This window comes from Danio aesculapii, unplaced genomic scaffold (genome assembly GCF_903798145.1).
Source record: "Danio aesculapii unplaced genomic scaffold, fDanAes4.1, whole genome shotgun sequence".
NCBI classification, from domain to species: Eukaryota; Metazoa; Chordata; class Actinopteri; order Cypriniformes; family Danionidae; genus Danio; species Danio aesculapii.
In genome coordinates, this window is record NW_026613643.1 from 1 (window position 1) to 21,331 (window position 21,331).

At 38.4% G+C, this 21,331-nt stretch overlaps 9 non-coding genes across 9 annotated transcripts; 3 read left to right on the forward strand and 6 right to left on the reverse strand.

Moving 5' to 3' along the window:
- Positions 1-10,538: 10,538 nt before the first annotated feature.
- On the forward strand, positions 10,539-10,610 carry trnae-cuc (transfer RNA glutamic acid (anticodon CUC)). The gene has a single exon. It is a non-coding gene; the product is annotated as a tRNA-Glu (tRNA).
- Positions 10,611-10,675: 65 nt separating this feature from the next.
- Positions 10,676-10,762, reverse strand: trnay-gua (transfer RNA tyrosine (anticodon GUA)). Its single transcript is given in 2 exon segments — positions 10,676-10,711; positions 10,726-10,762. It is a non-coding gene; the product is annotated as a tRNA-Tyr (tRNA).
- An 87-nt stretch (positions 10,763-10,849) lies between these two features.
- Positions 10,850-10,921, reverse strand: trnae-uuc (transfer RNA glutamic acid (anticodon UUC)). The gene has a single exon. It is a non-coding gene; the product is annotated as a tRNA-Glu (tRNA).
- Positions 10,922-13,019: 2,098 nt separating this feature from the next.
- Positions 13,020-13,091, reverse strand: trnae-uuc (transfer RNA glutamic acid (anticodon UUC)). The gene has a single exon. It is a non-coding gene; the product is annotated as a tRNA-Glu (tRNA).
- A 5,578-nt stretch (positions 13,092-18,669) lies between these two features.
- Positions 18,670-18,741, reverse strand: trnad-guc (transfer RNA aspartic acid (anticodon GUC)). The gene has a single exon. It is a non-coding gene; the product is annotated as a tRNA-Asp (tRNA).
- An 841-nt stretch (positions 18,742-19,582) lies between these two features.
- Positions 19,583-19,654, forward strand: trnag-ucc (transfer RNA glycine (anticodon UCC)). The gene has a single exon. It is a non-coding gene; the product is annotated as a tRNA-Gly (tRNA).
- An 87-nt stretch (positions 19,655-19,741) lies between these two features.
- trnad-guc (transfer RNA aspartic acid (anticodon GUC)) lies at positions 19,742-19,813 on the reverse strand. Its single transcript has one exon. It is a non-coding gene; the product is annotated as a tRNA-Asp (tRNA).
- An 840-nt stretch (positions 19,814-20,653) lies between these two features.
- On the forward strand, positions 20,654-20,725 carry trnag-ucc (transfer RNA glycine (anticodon UCC)). Its single transcript has one exon. It is a non-coding gene; the product is annotated as a tRNA-Gly (tRNA).
- Positions 20,726-20,812: 87 nt separating this feature from the next.
- Positions 20,813-20,884, reverse strand: trnad-guc (transfer RNA aspartic acid (anticodon GUC)). The gene has a single exon. It is a non-coding gene; the product is annotated as a tRNA-Asp (tRNA).
- Between the last annotated feature and the right edge of the window lie 447 nt (positions 20,885-21,331).

Genomic DNA, 21,331 nt, shown 5'->3' on the forward strand with positions numbered 1-21,331 from the left:
GCGGTGCGCAGTCGTTTGGGGTACAGGGAGAAGAGCAGTAGAGAGAGAACATATCCTTGGGGGGCACCAGTGCTGATGGTGCGACTGTCAGATGTGATTTTGCCCATTCTGACTAGCTGTTGTCTATCTGTCAGAAAGCTGGTGATCCATTGACAGACAGAGCTAGGAACAGAGAGCTGGGTCAGTTTGTACTCGAGCAGTGATGGGACGATGGTGTTAAAGGCAGAACTGAAGTCCACAAACAGGATCCTTGTGTAGTTCCCTGGTTTGTCCAGATGTTGTTGGGTATAATGCGGTCCCATGTTGACTGCATCATCCACAGACCGGTTAGCTCTATAGGCAAACTGCAGGGGGTCCAGTCCAGTCTTTCAAATGACGTCATGGCCACAGATGTTAAGGCAACAGGTCTGTAGTCACTGAACCCTGTAATCTTTGGCTTCTTCGGAATTGGATGATAGTGGAACGCTTAAGGCAGGATGGAACCTTGCGCTGTTCCAGTGATCTGTTGACGATCTGTGAGAAAATGGGAGCCAGCTGGTCAGCGCAGGTTCTCAGACAGGCTGGTGAAACACTGTCTGGGCCTGGTGCTTTCCTTCTCACTGATCTGAAGTGCAGGGGGAGAGGAAGATGGCTGAGGTGTGATGGCTGTGTAGGGAGATGGTCCGGACTGTGTTGATGTGGTGTTAATGGCTGTGTAGGGAGTAAGACCTTCTCTGTGTTGTAGTTCATCTTTTAACAGTCCTTAATACTGGCTTAGTAGTTTAAGTTTTTGCCTGTAAGTTAGAATAAGATGAACAGGCAGTGATCGGAGAGTCCTAGAGCTGCTCTGGCGACGGAGCGATATGCATCCTTTATTGTGGTGTAGCAATGGTCCAAAATGTTATTGCCTCTGGTGGGGCATGTAATGTGCTGTTTGAATTTAGGCAGCTCATGTGTGAGTTTTGCCTGATTAAAGTCACCAAGAATGATAAAAAAAAAAGAGTCAGGATGTTGCTGTTCTGTCTCTGTGATCAGATCAGCCAGCTGTTGCAGTGCAGTACTCACGTGTGCTTGCGGTGAAATGTAAACACAGACGAGAATGAACAAGGAAAACTCTCGCGGTGAATAAAACGGCTTACAGTTAATGAAAAGCACTTCCACATTAGGACAGTACGTCTTCTTTAACACAGTTACATCCGTAAACAACCTTCTGTTGATGTAAAAGCATGTCCCACAGCCGCGCGTTTTGCCCATTGACTCCGTATCGCGATCTGCTCTGTACAGCTGAAAGTCCGGTAGGTGTAATGCGCTGTCCGGAATGGCTTCGTTTAGCCAGGTTTCCATGAAACACAGTGCAGCAGAGTTGTTAAGAGTTCTTGTTTTTGCATGTGAGTAGAAGTAGTTTGTCCACTTTGTTAGGAGGAGAGTGGAGACAGGTACAGCATTTGCATGAAGGATGGAGTGTGCACCTTTCCCCTTGTGTGCTGTTGGGTCAATTTCATCCATTTTATAATCATGCATTTGTTATTGTTGGTGTTTTCTGTGACGACAATCAACATTGTTTAATTTGTCTCCACTCAGAGGACGGCAAAAAGGAAATGGGTGAGAGTATAAAGGAGGAGCAGGAGATGTGAAGAGGGCAGCATTATGTGGAGTGCGGAAGAAAGAGAAGTTGACTGAACTGTTGAAGTGCGGGGAAACCACATTCGCCATTCCCCTCTCATGTCCCTTGACCCCTCCGATCGTGGGTAAGAAGCAAAAGTTTTTGTTTTCATTGCCCAAATTATTATTTTATTTCTCTTGTTTTGTTTCCTCCCCGTACTATTATTATCATTATTTTTTTCCCCGTTTTCAAATCTGATGAATCTGCTGACCTGAAATCATTTGCATTTTTTCCTTTCACTTTCATGTGCGTTTTTGCGTGTCATTGTGATTATTGTTATATTGTTTGTTTTGGACTTCCGGTTGGAGCGACGCCATGTAAAGACGCAAACTGTTGAGGTACTCACATGAAACTTAAAATTTCGTTTAATATTGCTCTTATCCTAAATACTATTATCTTAAACCTACATATACTGGAAAATAAGCGTTTAGGTGTCGGAGTCTAGCTGTTGAGCGTAATTCGACTTGAATCAGGATGAATAAAGGCCGAAGCAACTGTAGAGAAGTGGAATCCGCTACTAGCCTCCATGCTAATGCTAACCCGGAAGTGCAAGCAGCACCTAAAAAAAAGAGACAGCTCTGGCGCGTGATAACAGTGCAGTCCTATAAGCTATTGATGCGCTAAAGGGCGATTTGATTGACTATAGTACATGTTCGTTGATGTTATTTCTAGTTCTCAAGTATATTTTTCTTTGTGAGACTGAAATGTAGGCAATTTATTAAAAAAGTCTCAAGCAAAAAGATTCCAATGGCAGCGCCTGCTGGTACGTGAAGAATATGGTCAATACTGATGAACTTTACACTCAAATGTTTGCATATCATCAGCATGCTGTAATCCATTTCTTAAGCAGCAAAAGTCATTTTTAGACTAGTTTGTTGGCCAGTTGTAGTGCAATGCTAAACGTTATTGTTCCACTATAATTTGTTTGTTTTGCTTCATGTCGTCCCACAACATCATCATATAGTTTAGAATACTGTACAATGTTTTATAATTATTAATTATTTTAGTGTCCATTTCATTCAACAATTGGGGCCATCCAAGTTTTCTGACATACTTTAAACCAGGGTTTCTGCAGGTTTTACCAAGTTAAATGCAAGACTTTTTAAGACCATTATGAATGAAATTTTAGACTCATAAAGGCCTAAAGGAATTTTTTAAATGGCCCAGATGGAATTAGATTTTAATTTGCCCTATCAAAAAAAATTATAATTTAATACATTTAATAATACAGTAATAAATTAATAAATAAAAAAAATATATATATATTAGATATTTCTTAGCAAAAGATTTTAAATATTGAGTAAAAACAAGCAAGCTTTACTTGTATCCATACACTTTTTTTTCCAAAATAACCTTCATAAAAATAATAAAAAATGAACAAATGTTTTAAAAGTTTTAAAAACTATAATAAACTAAATCTATGCACAATAATCTGTCCAGGTCCTCAGCAGTAAATACATGGAGCACGTTTAAACAAATGTTATTGTAAGGAAAATAATTAAACCATTATGATAAATAACCTTAAAATAGTTATAGAGTTATAGTGAATAGAGTTAAAATGACCTTTTTGAATAAAAAGTTTTATTGAGATGGATTGTTGGTGATTGCATGGGCTTTGGCCAGATTGGATAGCAAAACATGAACAAAGGAAAATGAAGACTTGTTTAAAAAAGATTTAAGACCTACAACACAATATTTCATTCAATTTAAGACTTTTTAAGGCCTAAATTTTTGATTTTGGAATTTACGACATTTTAAGACCCCGCAGAAACCCTGTTTAAACACAATAGCCCTGGTAATTAGTTATTATAATAATGATGTAATTCTAGATACTATCTGTGAGAACTAGTAACAACTACTAGAAACAAGTTTAAACCCATAAAGAAGTTGTAGTTGTGATCAACGTGACATATGCAAATGGAAAGTACTAAGCCAACATCACTGTAATAGCAGATATCTTCTATGAGAATACTGTAGGCCAAATATCCTCAGCTCAGTTAAACTTTTTTTAAAAGTATTGTTTTTATTTATTTTATATAGCGCCAGTGCTCAAGGATGCTTTACAAACAGTAGGAGAACAAGAAAAGCAATAACCTTAAGAAGGTAGAGAAAATGGGAGACTAATAATACATAAATAATGACAAAAGACATGAGAACAAGTGACGAAATAAACTCATTCCTGTCTTTCAATGAGTGCTTATGTCCATTTAGGAGAACTAGGCAGCACACTCAGGGCTGCAAGATGGATTTAATTTAGTATTCTTATTATTAAAATATATCTGAATGAGGATCAGATGACTGAGTTGGTCTTTGAGAATGAAAACTAACCTGTTTGTTCCTGCAGATCTTCCTGTTTGACTGTGAATGTTTCTTCAATCTTCACATCTTCACTCTCCTCTTTAATAAACGCCATCTTTATAACAGTGTGGAGATCAGTCGCTTCAGCAGGAGTTTTTCTGTGTTTGGACACTTTATCCTGTTTAAAATGAACAAAACAATAAAAAAGTTCTGTTTAAAATAAATAAAACAATGAACAGAAACAAAATAACTTCTCTTCAACACTTGCGTCAACAGTTTCTTTATATGAGAGTAATTAACAAAAAGAAATCAGGTAAAATGTTTCTTTAAAACACTTATTACACACTTTTTGTTACTTTATTCAAACAATAGCCCTCAGTTACTGAGAATAAAACAGTACTACGTTGTATAAAGGGTTTAAATAATATTTCCAACAACAGGAACATAATTTAGCATCGTATATAAAACCTAAAACTTTAGAACTTTAAATTTAAATCGGTTTATATCTGAAAATGTTTTAAAACACAAACCTTTCTCCAGTTGAATCACAGCGCTGAAGCGGCGCCGCCTGATGACGTCACTCACTACGCCAAAATAAAAGTCTTTTTTGTTTTGCTTTTTTGCCACTTACTGTTGCAGTCATGACTTATGGATACATTTCTTCCGTGTTTTTCACTTTACACTATATCTGCGCTCTCTCTCTCACACACACACACAAACCTTTAAAAACACATTACTTCCTATTAATATCTGAGTCCAAATCTCATCCTCATAATTATGACCTCTTTTTTCTATTTCTACAACTTCATAGGCCTATATAGGGTTTCTTTTTTTCACATGTTGTCTCTTATTATCTGTGTTCCACATTTCCTGCCATTCTTTAGCAATATCTTCAGTAATAATATTTAATTTACCTTTACTTACAGAAGCATTAAAGGGGTAGTTCACATAAAAATTACAATTTGTTATTTACTCATCCTCTACTTGTTCTAAACCTGTTTGAGTTTCTTCTGCTGATCGACTCCTAAAATACCTAAGGTATTTCAGTTCCTGCATAATTTGAGTTGACATTCATTGAGTTTATTCTTTCCATGTTTTTTTTGTTTTTTTCAGTTTCAGTTTATTAGATTGTGCTGTATATTTCTTTTTATATGTAACATTTATCTGTATTCAATTTACTCATAATGAATGTATTATTGAGTCTTATGTGTCCTTAAGTTATAATATTATTAATCTGAATTCTGTCCTGTTTTTACTGGTCATTGTTTTAACTTTAATTAAATATTCAATATTTATAAGAGTTTCAGATGTTTTTGCCAGTGATTATCAATGCCTCATGTGATTAGTGCTCTTCCTTCATTTTCAGATAAATCTCTATTTAATCATAAGTTTTAGATCTTCTTTCAGGAAATGATCAGCTGTTGATTGTCCTACCCTTACAAAAATAGCCTGCAGGAATCCTGCAGAATTTTCATTTCTTCTGCAGGAACCTGCTGCTATCCTGTAGGAATTATGAAATCAATAAATGAAAATATTTGCAGGCAATTCCTACAGGATTTATAATCATGGAGTACTTTTTACAGGAATCCTGAATGATCTATTTGTTTTCCCTGCAGGATACCTGCTGTCCTGCAGGAATGATAAAGTCCTGGAGGACACATTGACGATATGTGTAGGGATTTCTTACAGGTTTTACAATGGATCCAAGCAAGTGACAAATCCTGCAGGATTTTATAATTCCTGCAGGACTTGCAGGAGTTATTTGCTGTAATTGGAATGAAAGAAAGACATTCTGTCACTTGCTGTTGGTAGCAATTTAATTCTAACAGATAAACAATACAACAAACAAACAAAAAATAAATACATAAATAAATAAAAGTATACAAATAGAGTATAGACAATTATAAAAATCAACCATTACTCTAAACCATTCAAATTATACATTTGCGTTTTACATTTTATTCCTATACTTTTTTATTTCATTCATTAAAATGTCAATCCGTCTATCTATTTTAATTCAACTCCCATCTGTTTTGTTGGATGCAAAAAAAAAAAAAAAACAACAACTGTAAGACCTGTCCGTGAGGTAGACACATGTTGAATGTATGTCTGTGAGTTCAACAGAGTCTATCGCTCTTTCTTTTAAAATGTTTGTTGCTGTTATCCCTGCTTCTCTGTCTTTTTGACTTGAGCAACCTATATTATTCTATATATATTATTTTGTGGCAGCTGGAACTGGTGCCTCTTCGTTTAAGTACACTTTTTATTCCATTTTTATCCTTTATAAAGAAGCAGGTTAGTGTTATTGTTAGTGTGATTGGTAAACATAATGTGTTTTCTGCAATATTAGTGTAAATTTAATTAGTAAATTATTATAAACATTTATTAAACATTTGAAATAAAATAACATATAAATGCAAAATTGAAATTAGATAATACATTGCTGCCAATAATGTATAGGTCTATATTATACAAGTATAATAATTACAATATTTTAAGCAGGGCTCCAAACCGGTTCAAGGAACAGAAACGAAAAACGGAAACGAATGACATTTTTCAGGAACAGAAATGAAAAAAAAAGATCAACTTTAATCATTCTGAAGAGAAACGTTTACAGTTAACCGGTTAATAACGTTAATTTATCGTTCTCTTTATTATATGAATTTTGGAGACAAAAAGCATTAATTTAAAGCATGTGTACAAATGCGACGGTGACGCATACAACGTGAAATGCCCGCGAAGCGGACATCATAAGCGAGAGTCGTTTCTTATGCGATGAGCTTGTCTTAAAGGTTACCGAGAACCTGCTCTTTCATGTACAAAGGTATGTTTCGGTATAAGTTATTGTTACTAAAACTTGTATTTATACTAAATGAATTATTGATTGTTGATTGTCGATTGTTTTTAGATGGGTCTCCATGAAGAAAATCCTTTTGTTAACATTTCTCTTATGACAAATCATCTGATAAATCGATCTGTAATATTGAAGGATGAGGGGCAGATCATAAACATGATAGATAAAATTTTGCATGATATGATAGATATTATCAAACAACCCAAGCATTTTCCATTCGGAGAATTACAGTATTTAATAGCTTAGTCCTTATAAACAATCCATTAATAAAGTACATTATTTACTAGGCTGCTTACCCGAATATGCAATATGATCCTCATAATGATCTCAGTGAAATGAGGTAAGCGCTCGTTTTATATAAACTCTAAATGTCTGACCGTGATGCCTATTTAGGCCTATGCCAGTCTATAAAAAGATAATATAGCTTGAAACACTAATATTTTAGAGGGAGTAGTTAAGGTTTGCACAACCAGTGTTTGGTGTTATTAACCTGCCCGTAATTAAACGTCATGTAGCCTACTTTTTGATTACTTGACCTGCAGATTAACGGCAGCACCAGCGGACATAAACGAGATCTGTGCATAACAGGGTTTTATGTGTCCCCAATATACACAATCAAGAGAGTGCAGGACTCCATAAGGTAACGTAAACTGCACACACTTGATTATGTAATGTATGAATTCAGGGACGCGTCTCACAGCGCAAAGCATAACTTAATTACCCATGCTTAATCGGTCATCGATGAGGTCTATTGGGTTTGAAGGGTTACCGACAATAAATCAATCGAATAATCGTTAGCATCCCTAGTTTAATCAATCGTAAAAGTAGTGTCAATGTTAATAAAATGCACACACAATCTATCACTTAATCTATCCAATACAGGGCACTAGACTAACTTTTTGCCTTGCTGCGCCTTTTTTTCTTAGGTAAACCACGCATTGCATAGTGTTTTATATTTACATTAAAGATAAATAAGGCAAGAATATGAGAATTAATATTTTATATTTTTACACCTACAAAAATATCTTGTGCTAGTGCACTTGTTTAATAAAAATCTTTGTAATTGTAACATTCAACATGCAATACAGTACCATAAAAAAACTAAACTAAACCGTATAATCTTTTGTATTTACAAGTAATGTTAAGTTTTATACTCGGCCTATGCCTAAATCCAAAAAGCACTAAATAATTTATATATTTATAAATTACTCTAATTAAACTAAATAACTATACATTACGCTAAATAACTGAAATTGGCTATATACAGTAGGCCTAATCTTGGGGTGACGCAGTGGCGCAGTAGGTAGTGCTGTCAGCTCACAGCAAGAAAGTCGCTGGTTTGAGCCTCGGTTGGGTCAGTTGGTGTTTCTGTGTGGAGTTTGCATGTTCTCCCTGCGTTCAGGTGGGTTCCCTCCAGGTGCTCCGGTTTCCCCCACAGTCCAAAAATCTGCGGTGCAGGTGAATGGGGTAGGCTAAATTGTCTGTAGTGAATGAGTGTGTATGGATGTTTCCCAGAGATGGGTTGCAGCTGGAAGTGCATCTGCTGCGTAAAAACGTGCTGGATAAGTTGGCGGTTCATTCCGCTGTGGTGAGCCCGGATTGATAAAGGGACTAAGCCGAAAAGAAAATGAATGAATGAAGTCCTAATCTTAATCTCTGGCTATACCACTAACTGTGCTCTCTCTCTCTCTCTCTCTCTCTCACAAAAAAAAAATAAAAAATTTTTACTAATGCTTTGCTTCTTAGACGTTACACACCTAAAACTTGTCTATAGCACTTGTTCACTGCTGCTCTTATAGTTGTGTAAATTGCTTCCTTGTCCTCATTTGTAAGTCGCTTTGGATAAAAGCGTTTGCTAAATGACTAAATGTAAATGTAATCTCTGATTAAAACAACAGTAATCCAGCAATGCAGCACCACTGACAAGCAAATGGCAGAGAAACAAAACAACCACATAAATAGCGGAAACAGCAGTGAGCACTTTTTCTGAAGTTATGCCTTTCTTTTTTAAATTTAATTACTGTGCGTTTAATGTAAATAAATCAATAATGAATAGGCCTATAAGTGTATCCTGTGTGTGTGTGCGTGCGTGTGTGTGTCCACCAACTGTGTCTTTCATTACTGAAGCAGCTCTCTTCCAAAATCAAAATTTACTTTGTCTGTCTAGCAATATTTCGACAATATTTAAATTTAGATGAGCCTATAGTCAAAATATGCAGAAACTGTGCAGCTGCACATTGAATCTGAGGTTTCATCTCATCTCGCTCTCGCTGTCATCCAGACATTGATATGTAGACACCACATAAACATCAAGTCGCGAAATTGAGGCCGGTACCAGCTGAAGCCCTAGTGAAATGTCAAAATACAGCACTGAAATGAACAGGTAATGTTTTTCAGCCAAAAGTCTATCTAGGATATCTCTAAAAACGCAATCAGAGCCAATGTTATTGTCATGATTACCAGCGATCTCTAACCACCAGAGGTTGCTGGTAAGCACTCACCCTCACAATAACCTATGGACTACAAATCCGCCATTCATGGACTACATTTTCATACATGCACTCCGTTCACAAACACACATGCTTCCTCATTTTGACTGATTACATTTGCACCAGCTGAGGATTGTCAGAGACTGATTACACACACTATTTAAACAACACACACACTCCCTGCCTTTGCCGAGTCTTGTTATCTGTATAGTGACACTACAACGCGTTTTCCTAGTCTAGTTTCTCCGTGTTTTGATCTTTGCCTGGTTTCCCTTTCTCCTTGTCTGCCGCCGGTCTACCGACCTCTCGCCTGTGTTTAACTACGATTCTGGACTGCCTTCATACATCTGTTTGCACCTGTGTTGACCATTGCCTCCCTGAGTTTGAATAAACCTGCACGTGGATCCTAAACCTCAGTTGTCTCTGTCGCTCCCCGTGTTACAGAAGACTTGGCCTAACATGGATCCAGCGGGGATTAAAATCATGTACCTGCGTCAGGGAGCCCGGTCAATCGACGAATATGTGGAGGACTTTATTGAACTATCACATTTAACATCGATAAGTGAAGTATGTCTCATGATATTTTTTCATGGTGGGCTATCTGAACCACTATACTCACAGATGCCATTAAATGATCCTCACTGTTCAATAAAGAACTATTGACCGGCACTACAAATGAGTGGGGCCCCCTTCACCGTAGGAGAGGTGGAGGAAACTCCTAAATGTTTTTTGGGGAGGGGCAGTGTACAGCATGAACAGATGACAACAGGGCTTGCTGTACACTCCACCGAAACATTAATTCTGGCATCACCATCTCTCCAGTATACGGTACATCCTCCAGCTCACAAGATGGCCGCTCTCAATCCTCCAGCTCACAAGATGGCCGCTTCTAGTCCTCCAGCTCACAAGATGGCCGCTTCTAGTCCTCCAGCTCACAAGATGGCCGCTTTCAGTTCTCTGGCTCACAAGATGGCTTCCTGTTCCGAGTCTGTTCCTGCCTTTGTTCCTGCCATAGTTCCAGTTCAAGTTCTTGAAAGACCATCGCCAGAGCCACTACTGCCAGTGCCACTGCCTGAGCCACTGCCGCCAGAGCTGCCAGAACCACTGCCAGAGCCACTGCCGCCAGATCCTCCAGAGCTGCCAGGTCCTCTCCAGGAGGCGGTTACAAGCATTAGATTTATTTTTGTCAGAGCAGCTGCAGCATACTTGCGTGGAGGCCCACAGCTAGGCTTGTGGGCAAGCTTCTGCAGGGCCTTCCCTGGTGGTCTAGTGGTTAGGATTCGGCGCTCTCACCGCCGCGGCCCGGGTTCGATTCCCGGTCAGGGAACTTACTTTTGAGCTCTAGCTATGAAGATATATGCGAACTGCACAGGCATGAAAGGGCAAAATACCTCCTTCGAGCCGGAGTCGAACCAGCGACCTAAGGATTGCCAACAACACACCTACAGTCCTCCGCTCTACCAACTGAGCTATCGAAGGCTTATGATAGTCCCACACAAGCCCACCCTCTTAAAGTTGCTGCAGTCCGACTGCTGGAAAAAAAGGGCAGTGGCAAAAATACTCGGCTTCCCATACCGGGAGTCGAACCCGGGCCGCCTGGGTGAAAACCAGGAATCCTGACCGCTAGACCATATGGGAGCTGCCACTTATGAGGGCAGTCTTGGCAAAAACTTCAGTTCTTTCTAAAACAAAATTACAAAGACAATATCATGATTTGAAAAAAGCAATACCAAAAGATTGGATTGAAATAATTGAAAAAAAAAAGAGTTGCGGGATAAGGAAGAATTACCAGAGGTCTATTTTAAGAAAAAAAATGGAGAAAAGATCAATATGAGCTTAGATCAAAGGCTTTTATAAGACCTATAGCATTCAACTACTGGAAGGAAAGATATGAGGATTTAAATGAAAACGAAATATGGGGAATGTCAGAATGAAATATATGGAACCAATTTTAGAAAATTGGAAAATTATTTATTGAGACATAATTTCATATTAACAGAAATGAGATTGTGTAAAATGGGAATTGAACAAGATATAATATGTAAGGTGTTTAGGAAGGAAGGGGAAGGTTTATTACATTTGTTCTTCTATTGTGAAAAGTTGGAGGAATTATGGAAAAATTTAAGAAAATTGCTAAATCGTTAATAGGGGACATATATGTGGATGAACAAAAGAACTGGGAAAAAAAATATTTATTTGGTCAAAATGAATGTGGTATGTATGCTGTTAATCTATGTATAACAATTGCTAAGTATGTGATTTGGATAAGGAGAAATATGGCTAAACATGATGGGAAGAGAGTGGATATATGGCGTATGTTTAAAAACAGAATGGAGATGGCTGTAAAATTGATATTCAACTATTTTATAGTACAAGAAAAGGAGGATGTATTTATAGAAATAATGGTAAAAGGGAACGTAATGGTTGAATACAAGGACAACATTTTAAGTTGGTTATGGGAAAAATATGAAGTCTAATAATGAGTGTTGTAAGTATCATGTGATTTTTGTGTGATGTGATCATTTCTTTGTAAAAATGTAAATATTTGATTTTAATAAAAAAAAAAAAAAAATCTCATCTGAACTCGGAAGCAAAGCAGGGTTGGGCCTGGTTGGTACTTGGATGGGAGACCGCCTGGGAATACCAGGTGCTGTAAGCTTTTTAAATTCCTTCATTTGGCAGCTAATACACTTCCCAAAATATAAAAAAAAAAAACTCTGAATTCCTCTCTGAACTCTGGAACCAGCCAAGTCAGTGTACCCACTTCCCCTGATTCCATTCGGGGGAAAGTGGGTACAGTGACTTGGCTGGTTTAACTTAGCAAGAGCTGTTGGTGCCCCGGAGCAGAAACAGAAAAAAAAACAAAAAACAGGTAAACAATTGAGGGGACAAGGGCCTTGTTTCTGTCGGTGCTGTGTCAATGCAAGCTGAGCTGCGCTCGGCTCCTGGTGCTGCGCCTATTTTTAAATAGCTAACTCTTGACGGCTGCTCTCGCTTACGGCCATACCACCCTGGCAATGCCTGATCTCATCTGAACTCGGAAGAAAAGCAGGCTTGGGCCTGGTAGGGACTTTTGCAGCAAGTAGGCTGGGTTTACGATTGCTAAGCTAGAACACTCTGATCCATAGTCATAAGCGTTATCCTTTGTGCCACTGGCACTCCGTTCAGCACCTTGTTAGCACATTGTTTGAAACAAGGACAAGGCTCTGTCAACCTGGAGTTCCGTCACCACACATTCTGCTTTGTTTTATAGCAAGACGTTGTGTGGATGGGATGCTCTTACAGGATTCCTGACAGTCCCTCCATAGAACCCCTGAGATCCAGGGTCGGAGACTCTCTTCTCTCCAAGAGGAGGTTAAAAGCCATAGTTTCTTTTATGCATGTTTTATCAGAGCACTTAGGTATTGCTACAGCTCAGAGACTTACAAGTGGAAGAGATTACGCTGCAAGTTGGCTTGTGTGCGAGTCGTTGTGTGGTTCCTTTTCACCTCTTTGGTGAACTTTGAGCTCTAACTATGAAGATATATGCGAACTGCACAGGCATGAAAGCGCAAAAGATCTCCTTCGAGCCGGAGTAAAACCAGCGACCGAAGGATTGCCAACATGCCACCTACAGTCCTCCGCTCTACCCACTGAGCTATCAAAGGCATACAAGAGTCCCCCAAAAGCCCACCCCCTTAAGGCTGTTGCCGTCCGACTGCTGGCCAAAAAGGGCAGTAGCAAAAATGCTCAAGGCTTCCCATACCGGGAGTCGAACCCAGGTCAGCTGGGTGAAAACCAGGAATCCTGACCGCTAGACCATATGGGAGTTGCCACTTGTGACAGCAGTCTTGGCACAAACTTCAGATCTTTCTGATCATGTGCACTTCACTGCCCCTCTTGCACAAGTCCCACTCATACATTTACGCACTCTCTCATACCCAGTCTCATGGTTTCCGTAAGCTAGAATCCTCTGATCCATAGTCATAAGCGTTACCCTTTGTGCCACTGGCACTCTGTTCAGCACCTTGTTATCGTTTGAAACAAGGACAAGGCTCTGTCAATCTGGAGTACCGTCACCACACATTCTGCTTTTTTTATGGCAAGACGTTGTGTGGATGAGATGCTCTTCCAGGATTCCTGACAGTCCCTCCATAGAAGACCTGAGATCCAGGATCGGAGACTCTCTTCTCTCCAAGAGGAGGTTAAAAGCCATAGTTTTTTATTCATGTTTTATCAGAGCACTTAGGTATTGCTGCAGCTCAGAGAATTAAAAGTGGAAGCTGCAAGTTTGCTGGGTGACTTCTAAGTTGTATGGACTTTTGCAACAAGTAGGCTGGGTTTAAGGTTGGTGTAGCTGTAGTAGACGTTATAAAAAAACTGCAGTTGGGGCATCCTTTGAAACCAGGAGAGCACCCCACGGGCTCTGTGCTGGCGGCCACTTAAACTTGACTCACTCCAGAGTGGAACTGAACAGCTCCAGTGGGGGGCGAAAGGCGCCCGCAGTGCACTGGCTGTCGGCAAAGCAAAAAGACCAAAACAAGCAAGCCAGGAGTCAAATCTAGAATCTTCTGACCCATAGTCAGACGCATTATCCACTGCACCACTGGCCCTATCTCCTTATCTAGTCATCGTTAGCTTGTTGCTTGTAATAAGGACACAGCTCTGTCAATACGGAGTTCATTCAACGCATGCTGTGCTTTGTTATTATGGCAAGTTGTGGTGTCGATAGGAGCATGTGACAGTCCCTCCATAGAAGAACTGTGATCCAGGGTCTGAGACTTTCTCCTCTCCAGGAGGAGGTTACAAGCATTGGATTTATTTTTGTCAGAGCAGCTGCAGCATACTTGTGTGGAGACCCACAGCAAGGCTTGAGGGCAAGTATCTACTCTCCCGTCCCTGGTGGTCTAGTGGTTAGGATTCGGTGCTCTCATTGCTGTGGACTGGGTTTGATTCCTGGTTAGTTCTTGAATGAGAGACCCCCTGGGATTACCTGGTGCTTAAAGCTTTTTGAATTCCTTCATTTGGCAGCTGATACACTTCCCAAAATACGAAAAAAACAAAACAAAACTCTGAATTCCTCTCTGATCTCTGGAACCAGCTAAGTCATTGTACCCACTTCCCCTGATTCCATTCGGGGGAAGTGAGTACCCTGACTTGGCTGGTTTAACCTAGCAAGAGCTGTTGATGTCCCGGAGCAGAAACCGAAAAAAAAAAAAAAAACAGGTAAACTATTGAGGGGTCAAGGGCTTTGTTTCTGTCAGTCTGGTTAGTACTTGGATGGGAGACCGCCTGGGAATACCAGGTGCTGTAAGCTCTTTGAGTTCCTTCATTTGGCATCTAATACACTTCCCCGTGTCACAGGTCTGCTGCTGGTGTCTTTTCTCACATTCATCTTATTTGGGAGGGGTGCGACAAAAAAACACAGGTAAACAATTGAGGGGACTGAATGAATGGTGGTTATTGGTTTATCCAATAATTATCCTAATGAGTAATGTATGTGTGGTATCACTGAATGTAAGAGGATTGTCAAAATGTGAAAAGTTTGAAAGATTAACGTGTTTGACAAAAAAGTGTGATATATTATGTTTACAAGAGACAAAGTGGGAAGATGAGATTAAAAATGAGATGAGAAAATTGTGGAATGGGGAAATATTTAGTAATGGAGATATAGAAAAGAAAAGAGGGGTAGCAATTTTGATAAAAAGAGGGATTTTTGAAAAAGTAGAATTAGACTATAAAGACACAGACGGAAGAATTATAATTGTAAAAGTTATGTATAGTGGGAAAAGTTTTAGAGTATGCAACATACATGCACCAAATGAGGAAAAGGAGAAATATAACTTTTATAAGGAAATAGATAAGTTAATAGATAAGAATGAAAACATATTTATTTTAGGAGATTTTAATGTTGCCATGCAAAGAATAGATATAGATGACTCAATGGATTTTAGAACAGAGGAAGGAATGAACTACAGAATTTAATGAGGAAATGTGATTTAGTAGATGTATGGAGAGAGCAAAATGGTATGAAAAGAGAATATTCAAGAAGACAAATTGTAAATAGGATTTTAAAGCAAAGTAGAATTGACTTGTTTTTATGTAACAAGAAAGAAGTACAATATGTCAACAAAGTTTTCTACAAAACCTATAGTGAGAGTGATCACGATTTTATATGGATAACGATGAATTTTAATGAGATTGAAAAAGGACCAGGAGTGTGGATACTCAACACTGAGTTGTTCAAAATAGAAATGTATAAAATGGAAATAGAAAATATAATAATCAATAGTGTGAATGATGAAATGTTTGAAACAGAAACAAGTTTATGGTGGGATAATCTGAAAAATAGAATAAAAGAATACTCAATAAATATATCAGAAAAAAGACAAAAGGCAAAAAAATTCAAGGAAAATCAAATTAGAAAAGAATGGGATGAAGAAATGAGTAAAGTAAACGGGATAAATGTTGACAAAATAATAGAATTACAGGAAAAGCTGAAGAAAATCGAAGAAGAAAAGTGTAAGGGAGTAATTGTTAGAAGCAGAGCTAAAGACATTGTAGAAGGAGAAAGAAGTACAAAATACTTTTATGAATTAGAAAAAACAAGACAAAGAGCAGCTATAATCAAATGTATAAAAACACAAGATGGGAAAACTGTAGAGGACAAAGATGGAATTTTAAAGGAAACTAGACGATTTTATAAGGAATTATTTACAGAAAATGGAGTAGTTTTAAATGATGAAAATTTCTTATTAGAAAAAATAACAGTAAAAATAAATAAAGAGGACAAGGAAATGTGCGAGAGTGAGATAACAGATTTAGAAATAGAAACAGCTATTGATCAGTTGAGAAATGGGAAAAGTCCAGGAATAGATGGACTACCAGTTGAGTTTTATAAAGTTTTTAAAAATGTTTTAAGTCCTATTTTAAATATAATATACAGTGATATTTATGAAAAAGGGGAGTTAACTAATAGTATGAAAAAAGGAATGGTTAAAATGATTTATAAACAAAATGGAGACAAGGAAGACTTAAAAAATTATAGACCCTTAAGTATGCTGAACACAGACTATAAAATTTTAGCGAAAGTCTTAGCTAACAGATTAAAAGTAGTTGTACCAAACATAATCCAAACAAATCAAGCATATGCGGTTCTAAAAAGAGACATAACGGATGTCATAAACAATATAAGAGACATAATCTGGTATATGAGAGAGGAAAAAGAAACAGGATATATAATTAGTGTAGATTTGGATTCAGCTTTTGATAGAGTGGAACACAAATATATGATGAATGTAATGGAGAGATTTGGTTTTGGAAAAAGATATCTACAATGGATAAAATGTTTATATACAGATATAACAAGCTGTATAAAAGTAAATGGTTTTCTAACTAAAGATTTTAAAGTAACAAGATCGATAAGACAAGGGTGTCCAATGTCAGCACTACTATACACACTTGTATCTGAAACATTGGGGTTAGCAATTGATAATGAAAAGCAAATACGAGGATTATGTATAAAAGGAACAGAGTCAGAACAAAAAATATTTCAATATGCTGATGATACAACTTTAATAGTAAAAGATATTAAAAGTATTGAAAAAGCAGAGGAAATTTTAAACAGATATTGTAAAGGAACAGGAGCAAAAATTAATAAGGAAAAAACGAAATACATGAGAATAGGAAAAACAAAGGCTTTACCAGAAAAAATCCAATTTAAAGAGGAGAAAACCAATATGAAGATTTTAGGTATAAGGGTTGGTGAAAATGAAAATGAAACAAGGGATTTAGTGTGGGAGGAAGTTTTAAAAGGAATGGAAAAAAGATTACATTTCTGGAAATGAAGAGGTTTGTTTTTAAAGGGGAAAGTTTTAGTTTTAAATTCCTTATTTTTATCAAAAATGTGGTATGTTTTAGGTACAGTGAGTTTGCCAATGAGTGTTTATAAGAAGATAAAAGCTATCATATTAGATTTTATATGGGAAGGGAAACCTTCCAAGATAGCTTATGATACCATAATTGGTAAAGTAGAAGAAGGGGGGTTAGGTTTAATTGATCCACTCATCAGAATGAAAAGCATACGAATAAAAACTGTAAATAAATACTGGAAAGAAGAAAAACACGTATGGAAAGATGCGATGACATATTTTTAAATAAATGTGGGGAAATGCAAGAATATATATTATGGATGAAGCCCAAAGAGAATATGATGAATGGGATTCCAGAATTCTATAAAGAAGTTATCAAGGCATGGGGAGATTTTAGAAAGCATATTGATTGTACATTTAGTAAAGAAGAGATTTTAAAGCAACCGCTGTTTTTAAATGATTACATTAAAAAAGGGAATTACACTATTTTTTATAAGAAATGGTATTATGCAGGAATAAAGCAAATTAAAGATATATTATATGAAGTGATACCTGGTTATGTACAGGTGCAAGTCATAAAAGATGCAATAATAGAAAACTATGAAAACGAAACTAAAGGAGTTATTGAAAATCAATTGAATAACTTGAAAAACAATATACCAAAAGAATGGAAAGAAATGATAGAAAATAATTGGATATGCACAGCGATGAAGGAAGGGTGATTAACTTTAAAGAAAATCAATATGCTTTCAAAGATGGTATACTGAAGATGTTCTATTCATGTTTATGTAAAGACGTGTTTGTTATACCCAAAGCAGAAGAGTACTGGAAAAGATTATATCCCAATATAGAAACAAAGGAAATATGGCAAAATCTGAGAGCTTGGTGGAAAAGTCCAGTTTTAGAGAATTTTGATTACATTTTAAGGCAAAACTGTTTATTAAGCGAAATGAGATTGTGTAAAATAGGTTTGGCAAATGATGCAAGATGTAAAGTTTGTAATGAAGAAGATTAAAGAAATTAAAGAAATGATAAATGAAATTGGGATTGAAAAACAGATTGTTGATGAGGAAATATTATTTTTATTTGGTTGTAAAACAGAAGGTAAAAATACAAGGTTCATAAATTTCATTTTAACAGTTGGAAAAATTGTGATATGGAATAGAAGGAATATTGTTAAACAAAAGAATGGCAAAATATCTGTGTGTAAATTGTTTGAAAGAAAAATGTCTGTACTGCTTAATGCTCTTTTCCATTATTGTAACACGAATGACAAGATTGATGTATTTGAAAAAGACTTTTTATGTGGGAATATATATGTTCAAATGAATTTATATAATGTACATGTATTATTACCTGAATGTAATTGTTTTTAATTTTTGATATAAATGAAATTATAAAAAAGCTGCCTTCCAAGCAGTTGACCCGGGTTCAATTCCCGGCCAACGCATTTTTTTTGGCTGCTGTATATATCACTTAGTCCATTGCCACACTTGTGAAAAGGCAACAGCCAAAGAGTAAAAGACAAAGGAGGGCCTCCCCGTCGGGGAATCGAACTCCGGTCTTCCGCGTGACAGGCGGAGATACTGTCCACTATACTAACGAGGATCTGCGCAGCAAGAAAACCCATTCTCCACCCACACAGATCAGCAATGTAATCCAGTCCTAACAGCATTGTCTGCATTGCTGGCACTAAAGACCTTGGCTGACAGCAAGAGGAGGGTAGAAAACTGGGCTTGGACAGTTTTTCTTCATTAATAATCCTTGCTTCTTCATCAGTCTTAGACTGGTCATCAGCAGTAACTTGAACAGTGCATCACACAGGAGAACGTTATTAGCATGTTTTGCAGCAAACAAAGCACGCCATTCATTCTTACACATTGCCCAGCTTTTACTCCACAAAATGTCAGCTTGCCCTTTCGTGAGCTGCATCCAGTCAACCCTTGCAATGACATTCAAACCGGGGGAGCTCATTACAGTGAATACTGGGTGACAGAAGATGAGAACTCCACCACTGCAGAGTGAAATTATCGACCTCCCATTTTTTGGGTGAGGTTGTACCTTCAAACGCTTTATCCAACCTCAACGTCAGAAAGAGATGGGATCCATACTCTACATTTTATTTTCGCCCACACAAAGAACTCCTTGGTCGAAAGCTTTCATTTTCTACACTTCTGTGAGAGGATGTCTACAAGCGTTGGTAATATAGTGGTGAGCATAGCTGGCTTCTAAGTATATTCCCAGCAAATGTATTCCTTTTGGCTGCCGTAACATTACATGGCCAGGCGCCACTCTTGTGAAGATGTCCCATGACATGTGGGTAGATCAGTGCATTTTGAGATGGTTGGGATCCCATATGCTGGACATGTTTTTCAGAGCCGAACCAAGACAAAGAGGGCCTTGGTTGAAAGCATTCTTTTTGAGCTCTTCTGGCAAGAGGCGTCCACAAGCGTTGGTGGTATAGTGGTGAGCATAGCTGCCTTCCAAGCAGTTGACCCGGGTTTGATTCCCGGCCAACGCATTTCCTTTTGGCTGCTCTATATATCACTTAGTCCATTGCCACCCTTGTGAAAAGGCAACAGCCAAAGAGTAAAAGACAAAGGAGGGCCTCCCCGTCGGGGAATCGAACCCCGGTCTTCCGCGTGACAGGCGGAGATACTGTCCACTATACTAACGAGGATCTGCGCAGCAAGAAAACCCATTCTCCACCCACACAGATCAGCAATGTAATCCAGTCCTAACAGCATTGTCTGCATTGCTGGCACTAAAGACCTTGGCTGACAGCAAGAGGAGGGTAGAAAACTGGGCTTGGACAGTTTTTCTTCATTAATAATCCTTGCTTCTTCATCAGTCTTAGACTGGTCATCAGCAGTAACTTGAACAGTGCATCACACAGGAGAACGCTATTAGCATGTTTTGCAGCAAACAAAGCACGCCATTCATTCCTACACATTGCCCAGCTTTTACTCCACAAAATGTCAGCTTGCCCTTTCATGAGCTGCATCCAGTCAACCCTTGCAATGACATTCAAACCGGGGGAGCTCATTACAGTGAATACTGGGTGACAGAAGATGAGAACTCCACCACTGCAGAGTGAAATTATCGACCTCCCATTTTTTGGGTGAGGTTGTACCTTCGAACGCTTTATCCAACCTCAACGTCAGAAAGAGATGGGATCCATACTCTACATTTTATTTTCGCCCACACAAAGAACTCCTTGGTCGAAAGCTTTCATTTTCTACACTTCTGTGAGAGGATGTCTACAAGCGTTGGTAATATAGTGGTGAGCATAGCTGGCTTCTAAGTATATTCCCAGCAAATGTATTCCTTTTGGCTGCCGTAACATTACATGGCCAGGCGCCACTCTTGTGAAGGTGTCCCATGACATGTGGGTAGATCAGTGCATTTTGAGATGGTTGGGATCCATATGCTGGACATGTTTTTCAGAGCCGAACCAAGACAAAGAGGGCCTTGGTTGAAAGCATTCTTTTTGAGCTCTTCTGGCAAGAGGCGTCCACAAGCGTTGGTGGTATAGTGGTGAGCATAGCTGCCTTCCAAGCAGTTGACCCGGGTTCGATTCCCGGCCAACGCATTTCCTTTTGGCTGCTGTATATATCACTTAGTCCATTGCCACCCTTGTGAAAAGGCAACAGCCAAAGAGTAAAAGACAAAGGAGGGCCTCCCCGTCGGGGAATCGAACCCCGGTCTTCCGCGTGACAGGCGGAGATACTGTCCACTATACTAACGAGGATCTGCGCAGCAAGAAAACCCATTCTCCACCCACACAGATCAGCAATGTAATCCAGTCCTAACAGCATTGTCTGCATTGCTGGCACTAAAGACCTTGGCTGACAGCAAGAGGAGGGTAGAAAACTGGGCTTGGACAGTTTTTCTTCATTAATAATCCTTGCTTCTTCATCAGTCTTCGACTGGTCATCAGCAGTAACTTTAACAGTGCATCACACAGGAGAACGTTATTAGCATGTTTTGCAGCAAACAAAGCACGCCATTCATTCTTACACATTGCCCAGCTTTTACTCCACAAAATGTCAGCTTGCCCTTTCATGAGCTGCATCCAGTCAACCCTTGCAATGACATTCAAACCGGGGGAGCTCATTACAGTGAATACTGGGTGACAGAAGATGAGAACTCCACCACTGCAGAGTGAAATTATCGACCTCCCATTTTTTGGGTGAGG